The 16,068-nt window shown below is 36.4% G+C and overlaps 1 protein-coding gene across 7 annotated transcripts in view; it reads right to left on the minus strand.

Moving 5' to 3' along the window:
* The window catches only part of LOC145675432 (phosphatase and actin regulator 2), an 850,331-nt gene that overhangs the window by 355,178 nt on the left and 479,085 nt on the right, over positions 1–16,068 (minus strand). The gene's annotated exons all lie outside the window — the stretch shown is intronic.

Genomic DNA, 16,068 nt, shown 5'->3' on the forward strand with positions numbered 1-16,068 from the left:
AAACGTTTGATCCGGGGCAATAGTAAAAACTACCGGGTATATACGAGAAAAAGCAAAAAAGATAAAAAAAAAAGTGTTTTTAATTTTCCGGATGGAAACCAAAATTTTCCGTTTTTTTCAGGCCTCAAAATCACTAGGTGTAACACTTTTTTAGGGGGTCTTTGTACATTGTAGATGCTCTCCTTCAAAAATGACGGGCCCCTCCTAGATAAACCTGTTTGCTACACTCCTGATTATTATACTTTTAGTTAACGCAAACCTGAAGTAATTAAGCAAAAGAACCTAATGGACTGCAACAAACAGTTCCTCTTTTATAGGTGTAAGGATTTGCTATCAATTCTTCCATATTCATTTAAAAAAGAACAAAGCTAAGTTAAGGAACATATTTTCCCAAATCCAATGCTGTTATTGCCGACCCTCCCTCGGTTCTGGGAAACAAGAGAAATACATTTCTCGGATGCGTTCCAAACTCACGCCCTGCAGGAGTTTGAAACCAACGAATTAATTCAGCAATCGTGTTGGGTTTTATCGGATGGTTGCTGTTCTCTTCCCTCTTAAAGTTGTGAAGTGCTTTACTTATCCAACAAATCTGATTTCCCCGCCAACCAATCCACTAAGTTAGCCTCGCATGTTTGCAGCTGAAAAATGTTGGAATAGCTTCGAAACAATGTCTGCCACCGTATAGTTATATCGAAGCGGCATTTTCAATACGAAACGCTAATCAGCTATGAAACAATGGCGGTTCAACTTCAGAAAACAAACAGAGTTTATGCGTACGGATATGAATGTTTCCTTTTTCTCATTTTTTTTTAAGAGTAAATCGGAAGGTAAAAATGCTTTTACTATTCTAAGCTATGTCGCCCTTCCTCCCCCGTCCAAAAAGAGAATACTAACATTACAAAAATTCGGTGAGCACTGCGGAGAACGTTTTGAAATTTGGAAATTTATACAGTTCAACGTATTAACAATTCGATGCACACACTGACTGAACTGTATTTACATCCTTTGTCAGCAGCGAAGCTAACGCTTTATACAGGGTGACAATTAATAAATTCACTAGAAGTTTTTTTTTTTTTTTTTTTTTTTAAAGGTTAAGGTAAAAAGCAACATTTTCAAAATTTAGCTGCGTAACATGGAAAGGTGGAGTACGAACGAGCGAGCAGCAACAGCGGAATTTTGTTTCACTAGCAATTACTCAGTTATCACTGCTCAAAGAATGTTTTGCGCTAGGTTTGGTGTGCATGCAGCTCCTTCTCGGAAATAAATTCTGCGATATGTTGAATCCCATAGAAACAGAGGCAATCTAATGAATGTTATACATATGAATGGCGTAGATCTGTACGCAATCAAGAAACCGTGGAAAGGGTTAAAGTTCAATCACAAACAGACCAAAGAAACCTGCAAGAAGATTGTCACAAAAACTTGCTGTGAATAGAAAAACAGTGCACAATATCCTGATATGTTAGGGACATGTTCTTTCAGCAAGATGGTGCAATAAGCCTCACAGGTATTGAAACAAGGCAATTACTGCAACAGACATTTCCCAATCATGTTATTTCTCGACAATGAATGGCCTCTCCATTTCCCAGACTTAACTGCTGATTTTTTATGGGGCTAGTTAAAGTCTGAAGTCTACGTCACTAAACCAAACAACGGGGACGTAGAAAATCTGAAAGTTACCATAAGAAATGCAATTAACTTATATCAAATTAAACACCTGCAAAAGTTATGGGTGTCGTGTTAGTTCGTTGTCAGAAAGGCATACGATTCAAGGGAGAATATTTAAAGTCTGTAACTTTCAAAACATAGCAATGATTGTTAATGCCTTGTATTTCCATGTATTATACTATTTACTACTTCAATTTTGTAGATGAAAGTTTCACACGAATTAAATTATACTAAATATAAACGTGGTCATCAATTAATTGTCACTCTGTATATGACAAGACCTACAGTTTAAAGTGGAAATCAAATCACTGTAATACGTTCGAGGCTCTCTCACCTGGATTTTATGCATCCAAGGCACTTGCGATAGTCACTAGATCAGCGAGGTGGGTTCAATGCAAACACGATCACAATCTATATAAATAAAATCAAATACGGTATAACACTGTATGTTACATACAAAGTCCGTCTACTTTTTGCGACTGTTGGCATAAAAGAGAAAAGACAGAAAACAATAATCATGTAATTATTCCACACACATCTTTCCACTTTTGATGTAAGTAGTGGCATGGGTGTAGAATTGTAAGATTCTCTCCTAAAGTTTATTCAAGGAACGTTCAGTACCTCATGTAAACAAATACACGTGGTGATTGTTTGATTTTATTGGTTAGAGAGCCTTAGAACACCCGGCCAAAGAAAATAGTCCTTGCTTATAAGGCTCACTACCAGAATTCCTTAGAATTAGACAACACAAACAACACTTTATCTAAGAACTAAATTGAATTAATGCAATAAAAGAGAATACGCATGCATTGAAAATGGTTTTGATCCAACTTTAGCGCGATTCACAGTTAATAATGTGGTCACATGCGGGGAATAAGTAAAACATCGACAGGGTACAAGCACGTGCTCCTCGAAAGAAGTGCTGACCGATAGCCAATCATCCGATGACTGGCGGAGTAATACAATACAATTCTGCAATGTTTACATCAGGATCAGAAGATTCGTTGAATGACCTTTAGAAGTCTTGTTGTATGACCCTGTTCACCTTATTGGTAACATCCTGCTGAATATCATAAATGGAGTCAAACCTCTGCCTCCACAACTGGGATTTAACATTGGGGAACACAAATAAGTCTGTTGGGGTTATGTCGGAAGAATAGAGTGTAGTTGATGAAGACATGGTGTTCTCTGTCCAAAAACTGTTCAACATGAATTGTCATGTGACAAGGTGTGTTGTCACGGAGGAGAGACTCGTGAGATTCAAGAACTTCCGGTCTAACTTCGAAGTAAGTTGTAAAGACGACGTTGGTGATATTCTTCGACTGGAGAGGCGCGGTTCATAAACAATTCATATCCGAGGATCATACCATCACAGCAGCAGTTTACAAAGACATTATGGATTGGTTGTTGAAAGGCCTCGACGTGTGAGATCGGAAGTTCTAAATTATCACGACTGGCTCCTCCTCCATGACAAGCGCCTTGTCATAAGGCGATTCTTGTTGAACAGTTTTTGGCCAAGAAAAAAGTCGCCTACACAGACAATCCTCTTATTCTTCCGACCTAGTCTCAGCAGACTTCTTTCTGCTGCCTAAGGTTACACCCAAACTGAAGGAGCAAAGATTTGACTCCATTTTTGATATCCAGCACGCCGTTACAAGTAAACTGAACAGGGTCATACAACAAGACTTCCAGAAGGCGATTTTAAAACTCTACATCAGGGCTATTACTTGTATCGGAAGAGATGTACGTGGAATAATAAGTTATTACAGTTATTCTATCTCTTGTTTTTTTTTTTTTTTTTTTTATGTCACCAGTCTCGAAACTTAGTAGACAGACTGTGTAATTATGCCAAGAGGGCATGGTGGCTCAGTGATAAGACAATGCTCAGCACTTTTTATACGAAGGCTCACCCAGTCGATCCCTGATCACGTGAGTTTGTGGTAGACTTAATTATGGACTAGATGGATTTTAATTTGTGAAAAACAGCAACTTTTGCTTGAGGATTTAACGGAAGGTGTACGGATGTATAGCTTTAATTTAGTGAATGGTATAATCTCTATGTGTAAAATGAGAAATCTTGAGTGACTCATCAACGCCCAGGTCAAATAAATTTCAAATTTGGATAATTCATCAATTTGATGACGATAAGGTACTACTAAGGACGGATTTGTGGAAGCCTGGAGTAGCTGGGGAGGATTTGGGGTGTCAATTACTATAATAAGATGTCTACATTTCTGAACCCTCTTAACATTAAAGACATCAAATTTGGTATTTGGACTTCTCATTTAAAATGGTCAAAAATGTGTTGCAGCGTTTCTTGATTACCTGGAAGGGAAGAAAATGAGATGAGATGGTGCACTTACCGAAGTAAAATTTCAAAGATCACTGAAGAATGTTTGATTATTTTAAATGAAGAGTCAACCTTCAATCATTCGGCCCTATGGCAGTTCTCACACTATAAGCACACACTCTCTCTGCATCAAAAGAAATTTCCGGTAACTGTCAGTGTTCAAAAGGTGATGATGGGGATGTCTTGGGACAGCGATGGCGTAATCCTCATTTTGTTCCAGAGGACACTACAATGACGGAATGACGGCTGCATGTTACGAGCATGTTTTGAGGGGTAATACGGGAAGCAAAACCTCAGAAAGTTTGTGTGTGAGAGACAGCTTTCCATCAAGACAATGCCCTTTTTCATCGGACACTCCTAACTCTGGATTTCCTTTGTAATAACAGTTTTGAAGTACTACCTCATGCTCTCTACTCACCAGACTTCACTCCAGGGGCGTCATTTGGGGAAGGGAGGGAGACAATTGCCCCCATGAGTTTCAGAAACATATGCACTTAATAAGCTGTATACTAATATACTGAAATTCTCATGTCAGTGGACAACCTTTTACACATATGTGCCTTTTACACACAGCACTTTCTATACCAGCAACGATTAATTATTACACCCATTAGGGGATCGTTCATTTTCCCTGTGATCTTAAGAATACATGCAAACTCTAAATTAAAAGGGACGTTACGCTCCAAAACAACCCACTCTGTCTCCAGCCTATCAAGCGAATGTTCTCTTATGAATTCAGCTATCACCTACACAAGTTTCCACAGTAGTTGTTTACTCTAGGTCCCAAATGAACTAAGCAGTCTCTGCTAATTATTTCGTAGAATCAATCCCTCCTCTTGATCCGTTCTGAGAATTATCCATGGTCTTCCTTTCTCCGTTCTTTTATTCAAAATATTTAAACAAAAAAAAAAAAAAAAAAAAGGAGCCACTGAGAAGAGGTGTTTTAACACGACAAATAAAAGCAGTTGACTTTTTTTGTTAAAAAAAAGTACATTAATAAGCTTGTTAATTATAGAAAACTAATGTTTATTAAAATCATAGTTGTGTGCGTGGGTCCGCTACTATAAATAAAAATTGCTCAGAAGCATTTTCGTGTTGTGTCTATTTTCGACCACTTTGCGGATTATCCCCGGTTGGCGCCCCACCGAAATCCCCGGATAATCAGTGGTTTACTATATTTTAATTTTCTCTCTTCCCCTCTTTTTTATTATCCTTGCTAAAATGAGGTATGCCAATATACAATTTACTTTGCACAAAACATGCCAGCGTTCTACATGCAACCGGAGGCTTCATACGCAATTCAAAAGAGATAGTGGCTTCCTCCCTTAGTCCGATCAAAGAGCCGCCGAGCTTCATATGGAAGCAACTTTCTCTCCTCGCCTTCCGTGTGGAGTCTATTTGCTGTTGTAACGAAGTTAGTGAAGATGCAATTAAGGTGAAACCTCGCTGGCATCCACCGATACGGGTCCAATGAATGAACGAACCATACAAATAACGCCAACACAAGTCTCATAAAATCCATGCGTGTCTCACTGCACAGGCACGGTAGGAGAAAAATGCAGAATAAAGGTTGAAATCTAATATTTCTGTGAGTGCATGATATAACTAGAGAGAAGGTCACTTCGATTCTTGGTACACAATGTAACACGACTTAACAAGATTAATTTCTTCCACAATGTTAGTCGTACCGTGAAACTTTTAAATCATAAATCTAAATTTTCCATACTAAATAAGAGAAATGACATTAATTACAATACTTCTATATCCCAAGTATAAAAATCATAGTTAGCATTTTTGGTTTGCGATCAAAAGGGCACGAATTCGAATCCAGTGGTCAGTCATCCTGAGATTTTTCCAAGGTTTTCCCCCTGTACCGAACGAATGCTGAGATAGTAATTTTAAATACAGGTCCTGAGTGACTTTCTTCCTTGTTGATACTATGTTGGTTGTTGTTGATTTCAGGATACACTACTTGTTCCCCAAGCCTGTCGTTCTCAACCGGTATCGCGACACACAGTCCCCTAAGATTTGGCGCGAATTTTTAAATTTAAAAATCATGAAGAATTTAATAATAATGAATTTTTAGAATTTAAAAATCATGAAGAATTTAATAATAATGAATTTTTAGAATTTAAAAATCAAGAACAATTTAATAATAATGAATTTTTAGAATTTAAAAATCATGAACAATTTAATAATAATGAATTTTTAGAATTTAAAAATCATGAACAATTTAATAATAATGAATTTTTAGAATTTAAAAATCATGAAGAACTTAATAATAATCTTCGAGACAGACTGTATCGGTCAACAACTCCAGCGACAGCAATAATGCTCAGTGCTATAAAGAGTCACTATAAAAACTATTAGCTTTCACTATTATAATAGATACAGTATTATATTATTACTATTATTCATAATAAAAATATCAAACAAATATGTCGCGATGCCCTGGAAATTCAATAAAGTGTGTCGTCAGTCAGAAAAGATTGAGAACCACTGCCCCAAGAATTCGAATCGTCTATTAAGAGGCCTCATCCCGGCGAAATTAAAATACCGCTAATTTTGCAGTAATTATGTGATCTCTTCAAATAGAGAAAAGATAATCGAAGTGTGGAACAAGCGCGCGCTAGACAGTGTCATTTTGCATGAGATAACGTTATCACGACTCACTTATCTGCTTTCGATTTAGAGCCATTTTGAAAATTGGCAATAATTTTCGCGTTTCTAAACGGCTGAAAACTAAAAGCCACTAGGTGACTTGTGATAACGGTACCTCACGCAAAATAATATTGTCTAGGGCGCTCTTGTTCCACATTTCTATTATCTTTTATCTATTTGAAGATATGACATAATTACTGTAAAATTAGCGGTATTTTAATTTCGCCGGGATGAAGCCTCTTAAGCTTATCTAAATATGTCGCCTAGATGTTTATGCAACCTGTAATTCAAGAGTTTTACATTTTGCATAACATTCTAGGACAAACCGAAATGTCTGCATTATACAGGATGGCCCAAAAGTAGGTATACACCCCTGCATTGATCAAGTATAACATTGTAGCTTATAAGTTTATTTGCTTCGGCTGTTCCGAGCTAAAGATATAAGTACAAAGACATTAAGAACAAATAGTAAAGAAACTAAGTCTACCTGATGGATAACATTAAAAAATTATATAAAAAGCAATGAGTTGATCAGTACGGGAGTGTGTACCTACTTTTGGGCCACCCTGAGTGGTTTTGCAAGCTGTATTTAAAAGTTTGTTGTATTAATAAAAAAAAAAAAAAGTTTCTTTAATTGTTCTTCAGAATAGAAGTACATGGAACGACCCTTCTAAACGCTAATGCAGCAACCAGAACCGTCAATTCAAAGCAAATGAGGGACAGTAAATGCTGAACGACAAGAAAGAAAATAATGAAGTTTGATTAGTTACACTGTATATGCAGTGTGTACTACGGGTATAATATTCTTTCCCCGCAATGGGAAAACTAAATTAATCAACCAGCCACCGGTACAATAGTCCTTCGAGGACTGCAACGATATCTGTTAGCAACTGGTGAAACTATGTTCAACCTAGCGATAAACGCACGGCCTGTCCGTTACGTCGCTTTGCATATATATAATAGGCGTATCGGGAATTTTCTGAACCGAGTGGCTGTTAGATCTTTTTATTTAGTGACTCCCCAGTTTGCCTCATGACGCTGGGCGCCGGCCGGGAATCGAACCCGGGAGCACGCGAAAATGAGTCATATGCTCTAACCACGAGATACGGAGCCTCCTTATTGGAAAACTCACTCGTACCATTTCTGCTTTAGCATTAGGAGGACGCTCATACCGTGGACTGTGATTTCCATCATTACATCTACTCTCCTTACGGGTGTTCGATAAGGCTGAGGACCTATCGAACTTCGGGAGTGAAAATTTATCGAGTTGTCATCGGTTACTCGAAACCGTTCGAATATTTGATATTATCGAAATTTCGAGTATTATCGACGTTTCGAGTATTATCGAAGTTTCGGGTATTATCGAAATTTCGAGTATTATCGAAGTTTCGGGTATTATCGACATTTCGAGTATTATCGAAGTTTCGGGTATTATCGACATTTCGAGTATTATCGAAGTTTCGGGTATTATCGAAAGTTCGAGTATTATCAAAGTTTCGGGTATTATCGACATTTCGAGTATTATCGAAGTTTCGGGTATTATCGAAAGTTCGAGTATTATCAAAGTTTCGGGTATTATCGACATTTCGAGTATTATCGAAGTTTAGGGTGTTATCAAAAGTAGTGATGGACACTTCGGTTCCTTTACCTCTCCAATGATTTCTTCTTGCAGCCAAACTAATCAAACAACTTTTTTCATCTGATAAGTTATTGCAAAGTTGTATTTGTCGAAATCATATGTAAAATTATTTTTCTGACTGACCCGTTATTGGCGCAATCGGCAAAGTGACTGTTAGTAGACTAATGGTGACTTGGGTTCCATTCCATTCGGGTGTTGCATGTTTTCTCTTCCTCTTTCTTTCTTCTGACAGACTGCTTAAACCTTGTACAGATCTGTGGGGAAAAAACTTTTTCTTCACTTCATTGCTAAGGAGAGGTTTTAATATGAACACCCTGCATATATGTAATACATATTATATACAACTATGAAAACCTCGAATGCATTGTTTCTTTCGAAAACTCCGATAATCCCGAACTTTTCAAAATATTCAAGCGACTCGACAAATGCGATCATATTGATATATTTCTGTATTTGCTGCTTTCAAACAATTCGAGACTCTCGAACAGTTCGTGTGTCTCGAAGTTGTCTAATGTTTCTTACATTTCGAGTGCCTCAAACACTTCGAGAGTCTCGAACATTTCGAGAGTCTCGATCATTTCGAGAGTCTCGATCATTTCGAGAGTCTCAATCACTTCGGGAGTCTCGAAAGTTCGATAATTCGATAAAATTAAAATTCTTTATCGATGAAACGGTTTTGAAATTTTATCGAATTGTTATCGATTATTCGATTATCGAAACAGCCCTAACTCTCCTTAAATATTTATATAACATACAAGAACTAAATAATATTATTCTGTAATTACCTAATACAACACAGTGAAAATTTTAACCTAAGAACTTTATATTAATTAATATGTCGTAGAACAGAAGTAAATTTTCCATATATACGTCATTATTCAGTAACATAAGCATGATGATGCGTCGAACAATGAACGGTCTTCCAACCAGAACCATCAATTCAAAGCAAATGAGGGACAGCAAATGCTGAACACTTGACATACTGTAAATCGTTCATCAATAACGATCAGGTTCACACCGTGGGCATCAAATATTCATGTAATTATAATTGGCAATCACCAGCATGAATGAATGGAGATATCAGACATGGAGCCGATGTGAACAGACAGTAGACTAGATAGAGATTTGTGCACTCCTGTGTAATAGAAGAATCTAACCACACAATGACTTACTGGATACCTTCTCATCAATAATAGAACAACAAAGATACTGGTGCAAAAACTAGGACTATCTGACCAAATGTAGAAAGCAATTGCTTTACACACACGAGACATATTAACTTTTTAAAACATTTTCTTACAACATTTAAAATAACTCGTTATTCATTAATTCTTATTAGTAAATCTTTATTATAAGTGGACGCTGTACTTACAGCAGAGCTAATCAAGGTTTACCTTCACATGTCGCAATTTAATAAACGTTTATAAATAGGTTTGTTACATGTATTTTTTTTTCCTAAATACTAACTACAGATTTGTGTGTGTATGTGTGGAAAATTTCTCAAAGTCCAAATCCCAAATTTGAACACCCATAACTCAAGAATCAAAGGCCTGAACACCATAATAATGCTTACTAAGTTCATTTAAAGCCTATCATGCCAAGTTTCGTCACGTTCCGATGAGTTTCATCGCTCATGTAGAAAAATGCTTAGTCAAAATTTGAACAAGTCCAAACCCTATCTCTCATGGCCCTTAACTCGGATACCATAAGTTTGTGAAGGTCTACTGCCATCTCAATGGAGGTTGGTAATAACAACTTCCACTGGATTTACTTCACACAAGACAAATCCACTGTTTGGATTTAGTTTATGCGGTGATGAACCTAATGAGTTCCTTCAGCCACAGGGTAAGAGAGTTCAGGATACACGCCGTCTATAGCAATTACGACAAAAAAAAAAAAATTAATTTTATTCACTCTATTATGTCCAGGTAGTCACGCTCAATACTCTGGCAGCAACATTCATGAACATGCAGTCCCGTGTTGAACTGAGTATACAAGCAGTGGAGATCACTTCCAGCACCTCTTGTAATGTATCTTTATTTCTCAATCGTAAAGGTATGTCACATACAAACTTGATTTCATATCCTCTTTAATTAAGATTTTTGTAACACTTTTCCCGGGGCCCCTTACGAGTGGGACACCCTGTATAAACCAGATGAAATAGTCGTTCTTAGCGCGGTAAGAATACGGATTCTTAAAAATATTTGAAATTCACATCTGAACTCCATTATACCTTTTAGAATATACATTTTAATCAAACTGAAACGATAAAAAAAACTTAACTTGACTCAAGTGAAATGTTTAAAATTTCATTTCCAACAGTTTTCTCATAGTGTACAATTTCCGAATACAAAATCAAAAGTAAAACATTATAGGAAGTGCTCCTTTCAGAAGCGAAATAATCGAAAACGTTTTTTTTTTTTTTTTTTTTTTTTTTTTTTTTTTTTTTTGAGTGAGGAGTTTCTACGCCGAGTTTCATCTGTCCAACACTGAGAGACTCCTGAGACACTATTTTTAGCATATATCTTTAACTCCCTCACCCACACGATAAGCATTTCAATCAAAATGACAATAAAAATCGGTCTCAAGCCAAGTGCTACATTCAGAAATTGTTTTCAAATGGTTAAGCCGGTTTTTCAGTAAGTGACGTCAATGATCTTTACATTTTGATATAGAGAGATTAATAAAAAATAGAAGCATTTTGCCACAATAGCTGCTGCATTTTGCTTTTACGTGAAGCTTAAACAGAAATATTAAACCAGCAATCAGATCATTCTCTCTCTCTCTCTCTTGCTTCTTTTACCATGCACATCTTGATAATACGATTTAATAACTGATCTCATTTAATTAATGTGCGAAAAGCGCAATCGAATAATTTTGGAACACCGCCCAATCTACTTTACATGTTCTGACCTACATCATGCTTATAGCTCGTGCTTTCACCTTCCAAATGTGTCGGGCACTGCATTAAGATCACTTATGTCAATGCGTATTTGACATTTTACTATCCCTCCTTATATCTCCATCTCTCTCTTTGATCGTGGCACAAGCAAATGCAATGAATTGCGAACCTTCGGTAGATCATTACTGCGGCCATTCAAAACACTTTGGTTCTGTGCCAAACGTAAAGTAGCACATTATGCTACAGCAAAATGTCAATGAAAACAGAGTGAAGACTTTGGCTGTTTTATATGCATGGTCTTAAAAACAAAACGAATTGCATTAATGGACACAAGTAACGTGATTTACAGAATAAAATTGAAATTTCAGTCAACAAATATTTCTAATAATTAAAATTGCTAGGAATATATATATATATATATATATATATATATATATATATATATATATATATATATATATATATATATATATATATATATATATATATATATATATATATATATATTGTTGTTCGCTTACAGCAAAACCTCATGCTAGAAAGATCACACTGGTAAGGTTTAACCCCATCTTTTATATTTCCTTCGTAATACTTTTGTTTGACCTTACCTTCACTACAGCTACACGCAGACAAGACTGGAGGCTATCTTGTCTTGAAAAGATGACGTGAAGCTGATGTCTCGTCTAGGAAAGTGTAGACGAAAGTCACCATAATCGGACCCGTCCTCTAACTCGGACCCCCAGTTTATTTCGCAAGACAAGTGACTCTGCCTCTTGGAATGGATAGGAACGAAAAGATAAAGACGTAATCGTTATATTATGAAGGATGGAGCACTAAACAGCAATTAACACGACCAAAGTTGAGGCTTTTTTTTTTTTTTTTTTGTCTGGAGAATTTTGACGTCCGTGTGAAAATCTGTCATTTGGGAAAGTTTTAGGAGGTTAGTGGACAGACTCTGTACAATTTAATCTTTAGGAAATACTATTCTTTGTAACTGTGCTGTTTGTTCGGTAGCACATGCAGGTGAAACTGGTTAAATGTCGAGTAAAATGCAAACAACAAGGTTGCCTAAATCGGACCCCATGTCATATAAGAAGGGGAGACCCCTGATTTCTTTGTCCAAGACATCCTTTATTGTCAACGAAAAGATTGCAGCCTGTTACTAAATTCATCATGCATACTGTTTCAGAAGGCAAAGTCGTTCTTTCTCATAACATCCTCTCCATACAAACATGATCTACTTCAATCTGTGGTGAGCTCAAAGGAAAGGTAAAGAAACCATCGCCCACTACAGGAAGGGTGTCCATGAACAAATAGAACACTTCTCAAGACAATACACTCAAGTACGAGAACGTAGTAAGTGAACTAGAGATCTTACTTGGAGAATTCGTGATCGGGAAGACTATAGTCCAAAGAGTGGTCACGTTTCGTTCATTTCTAGCAGAGACAGCGACTTGCATATTCCACAAGCAGGAGTTACACACGAAAATTATGCTAATTGCTTGTTTTGTGGGGAGAAGTTCTCTATGGATTGTAGGAATGAATTGTGGATACAGTGTACAATCTGTGCTATGTGTGCACAGGAAATGACCGTGAGATATACATTTGTGATTTCTATCGTAAAAGGGACGATTAATGAGGTTTATTTTATTTATTTATTTATTTATTTATTTATTTTTTTGTTTTTCATTTGACTTAGTGTATCATGTATTTTTATATTGTAAAATAGTTTTGTGCTATTTTGATACTTTATTTGTGACTTTCATGTCAGTTATTACGGGGGGTTTGAATTTGGAGACATTTTTCCTAAACGCCATTTTCGTCACTTTTCATTAAATAATTCTTTAGCAAAATCTTATGACCTGAATGCTGAACGGACTAATGTCTATTGTTTGACAACATATCAAAGAGATTATTCCAATGAAATGCAAAAATCCGAGTTTAAAAAAAAACGGGGATCGACTTTGGTGACCTTCCTCTATCTGTTTCTATTAGAAGAACTGCCTTGTCATGAAATTTCTATCTCGTCTAGGAAAGTGTATATGTTTCTATTAGAAGAAATGAAATGAAATGAAATTTTTGAGTTTTACGTCCCACGGGTATGCCGGTTAGGCTAAAGGAGACGGTGATTATGAGAAATGAATGAAATGGTGGAATGAAGAAAGTGGGAGGAAACGGTAGAACCCCGAGAAAACCCCCCCACACGATATTTGTCCACCACAAAGTTCACTTGGCGGGGGCTGGGATTGAACCCGGGACCCCAAGCACCAGAGGTGAACGCTCTGCCACTGAGCCACCGCGGCCCCCTCTATTAGAAGAACTACCTTGTCATGAAATTTCTATCTTGTCTAGGAAAGTTACTCTGTTTCTATTAGAAGAGCTGCCTTGTCATGAAATTTCTATCTCGTCTAGGAAAAAGCATCTGTTTCTATTAGAAGAGCAGCCTTGTCATGAAATTCCTATCTCGTCTAGGAAAGTGCATTGTTTCTATTAGAAGAGCTGCTTTGTCGTGAAATTTCTATCTCGCCTAGGAAAATTAATGTTTCTATTAGAAGAGCTGCCTTGTCATGAAATTTCTATCTCGTCTAGGAAAGTGTATCTGTTTCTATTAGAAGAGCTGCCTTGTCATGAAATTTCTATCTCGTCTCGTTTCGCGTGTAAACCTAACTTTCAGACGAAGGTAGATATGGCCGATTTTTGACCTATGACAGTCAATAAGGATCATTTTATTTTAGGACTGCCTTTGGTATATTTTAGATTTCCAAACTATGCTATGCATATGTGTCGGAAGTCTTACAGAATGGCTATGTCCGTTCATCCACCTGTCTCTCCGTCAACAAGTATCAAGAGTAAACACCATATGAGATATCGCGAAGCTTTTTTTTTTGTGTGTGTGTATATATATATGTGTCGATTCAGTGTTTTAAGAAAGAATTCCATCTTTTCTTGTACCCCTCTACTAAGACCGGAAGTAGTAGAAATTTCCTACGTAGAAGGTAGCACTCACTTTATCCCTTTACTGCAGACCGAAGTTATAAATCTGCTTGAATATTGAACAATTCATACAGTTTCGAAGTCTATCGTAGTTTCAAAACTGTGCAACGAAACTGTTTTAATTAGGAAATGTACAGTTTGTTTTAAAAAATAAATCTGGCCTTTCGAAGGCTTACAAGACAGCTTTTGCGGGAGTTAGCTGCCTCGCTCCCGTGAATTTGCCGTCTGCCCATGATTGAGGAACACTTCTCATAAGGTTGCATGGATATGATATCAGTTCTTCCGTAAGTGATACATTTTACATATATGTATACCAATAACCTACGTATTGTCGTTTGAGGTATGATACTTCGTATGTCCAAATTTTGCGATTTTGAGTTTTTGGCTTAAACCTGATGATAAAACAATAAACCCACATTCTAGCGAACCCTCGTACGCCTCAAGAGATCGATTGCTGAGAAACAATCGATTATAGTGTTTGCCTGCATGACGATTGTTGGCAACTTCAGGTGATACCTCGTATGCCCCAAGAGATCGATTGCTGAGAAACAATCGATTATAGTGTTTGCCTGCGTGACGATTGTTGGCAACTTCAGGGGATACCTCGTATGCCCCAAGAGATCGTTTGCTGAGAAACAATCGATTATAGTGTTTGCCTGCATGACGATTGTTGGCAACTTCAGGTGATACCTCGTATGCCAGTGAGTTCAATGTATTATAGTCATATGTGCTGTGATGAGAAAGCGGCTGTGTTAGCGTATTTTTGAAGGATAAAGTAACTTTTAGAAGGTCTGAAATATTAATATTGTGAATAGATATAGGGACATTTATCCGTCTCTTGAAAAACCAACAAATTGGATATACAAGGTTTTACATCTTAAACGACAGTATACATTTTTTTAAAAAAAAAGTAATAACCAATAAGTTAAAAAAAACGACAATACAAGCAAGAAAAATAAATAATTCCTGCGTAAGCAAAAAATAAAATAAATTGGTTTCGCGTTTTAGTAGATAAAAAAAAGTTATATTTCCGAACTTAACTGATATGTCAGTGACATAAAAGACGGTCATCCAATAACAATTTAAAAAGCAAATAAAATAACAGAAAAGATAACGATAAATCACAACCACATATCTGAACAAAGGAAAAAAGCTATTGTTTTTGTTGTTACTCGCGCTCGTATTCCTATATATAACAACCTTTAGAGTTACACAGTGTTGCAAACGTCAGAGGGTTTCATGCCAAATCTGGTGGTTTTACAGTCGCGTCTTGCGGTGAAAATTGGAGACTAGCAGTCTGACCAGAAGTTCAAGGTATTCCGAGTACATTTGTTTTTGGGACATCTAAATGTTCTGGCTTTTAAAATGGTTACCTTGCTTGTATAATTTACTTATTTTTACCCATCAAACTTGGTTTTAGTTTAAAGCTGTTATATAACGATAGTATTCGGGCTGTCTATTAGTAGCGATTTGAACAGCGTGGTAACTTGGAACTTTTCCTGGGTGTGGAACCACCAATATTTAGCTCCCTTAGAAAAATATGAAGTTGAGCCCCTAATATATATATATATATATATATATATATATATATATATATATATATATATATATATATATATATATATATATATATATATATATATATATATATATATATATATATAAATTAAATTTGCCTCCCTCTCAAATTAAAAAAAAAACAAACTTAATACATATTTGTATTATTTTCAGGGGTACCAGTTGAGGTTTTACTTAAGTACGTCCAATAACTCACGTTTCATCTTTGGAAAATATAATGTGTTCAGATGATGCGACAGCAGCAGCACTTTAAATAATTTTCAGATCTTTGGAAAT

This window comes from Thermobia domestica, chromosome 18 (assembly GCF_964235325.1).
Source record: "Thermobia domestica chromosome 18, izTheDome1.hap1.1, whole genome shotgun sequence".
Taxonomy (NCBI): domain Eukaryota; kingdom Metazoa; phylum Arthropoda; class Insecta; order Zygentoma; family Lepismatidae; genus Thermobia; species Thermobia domestica.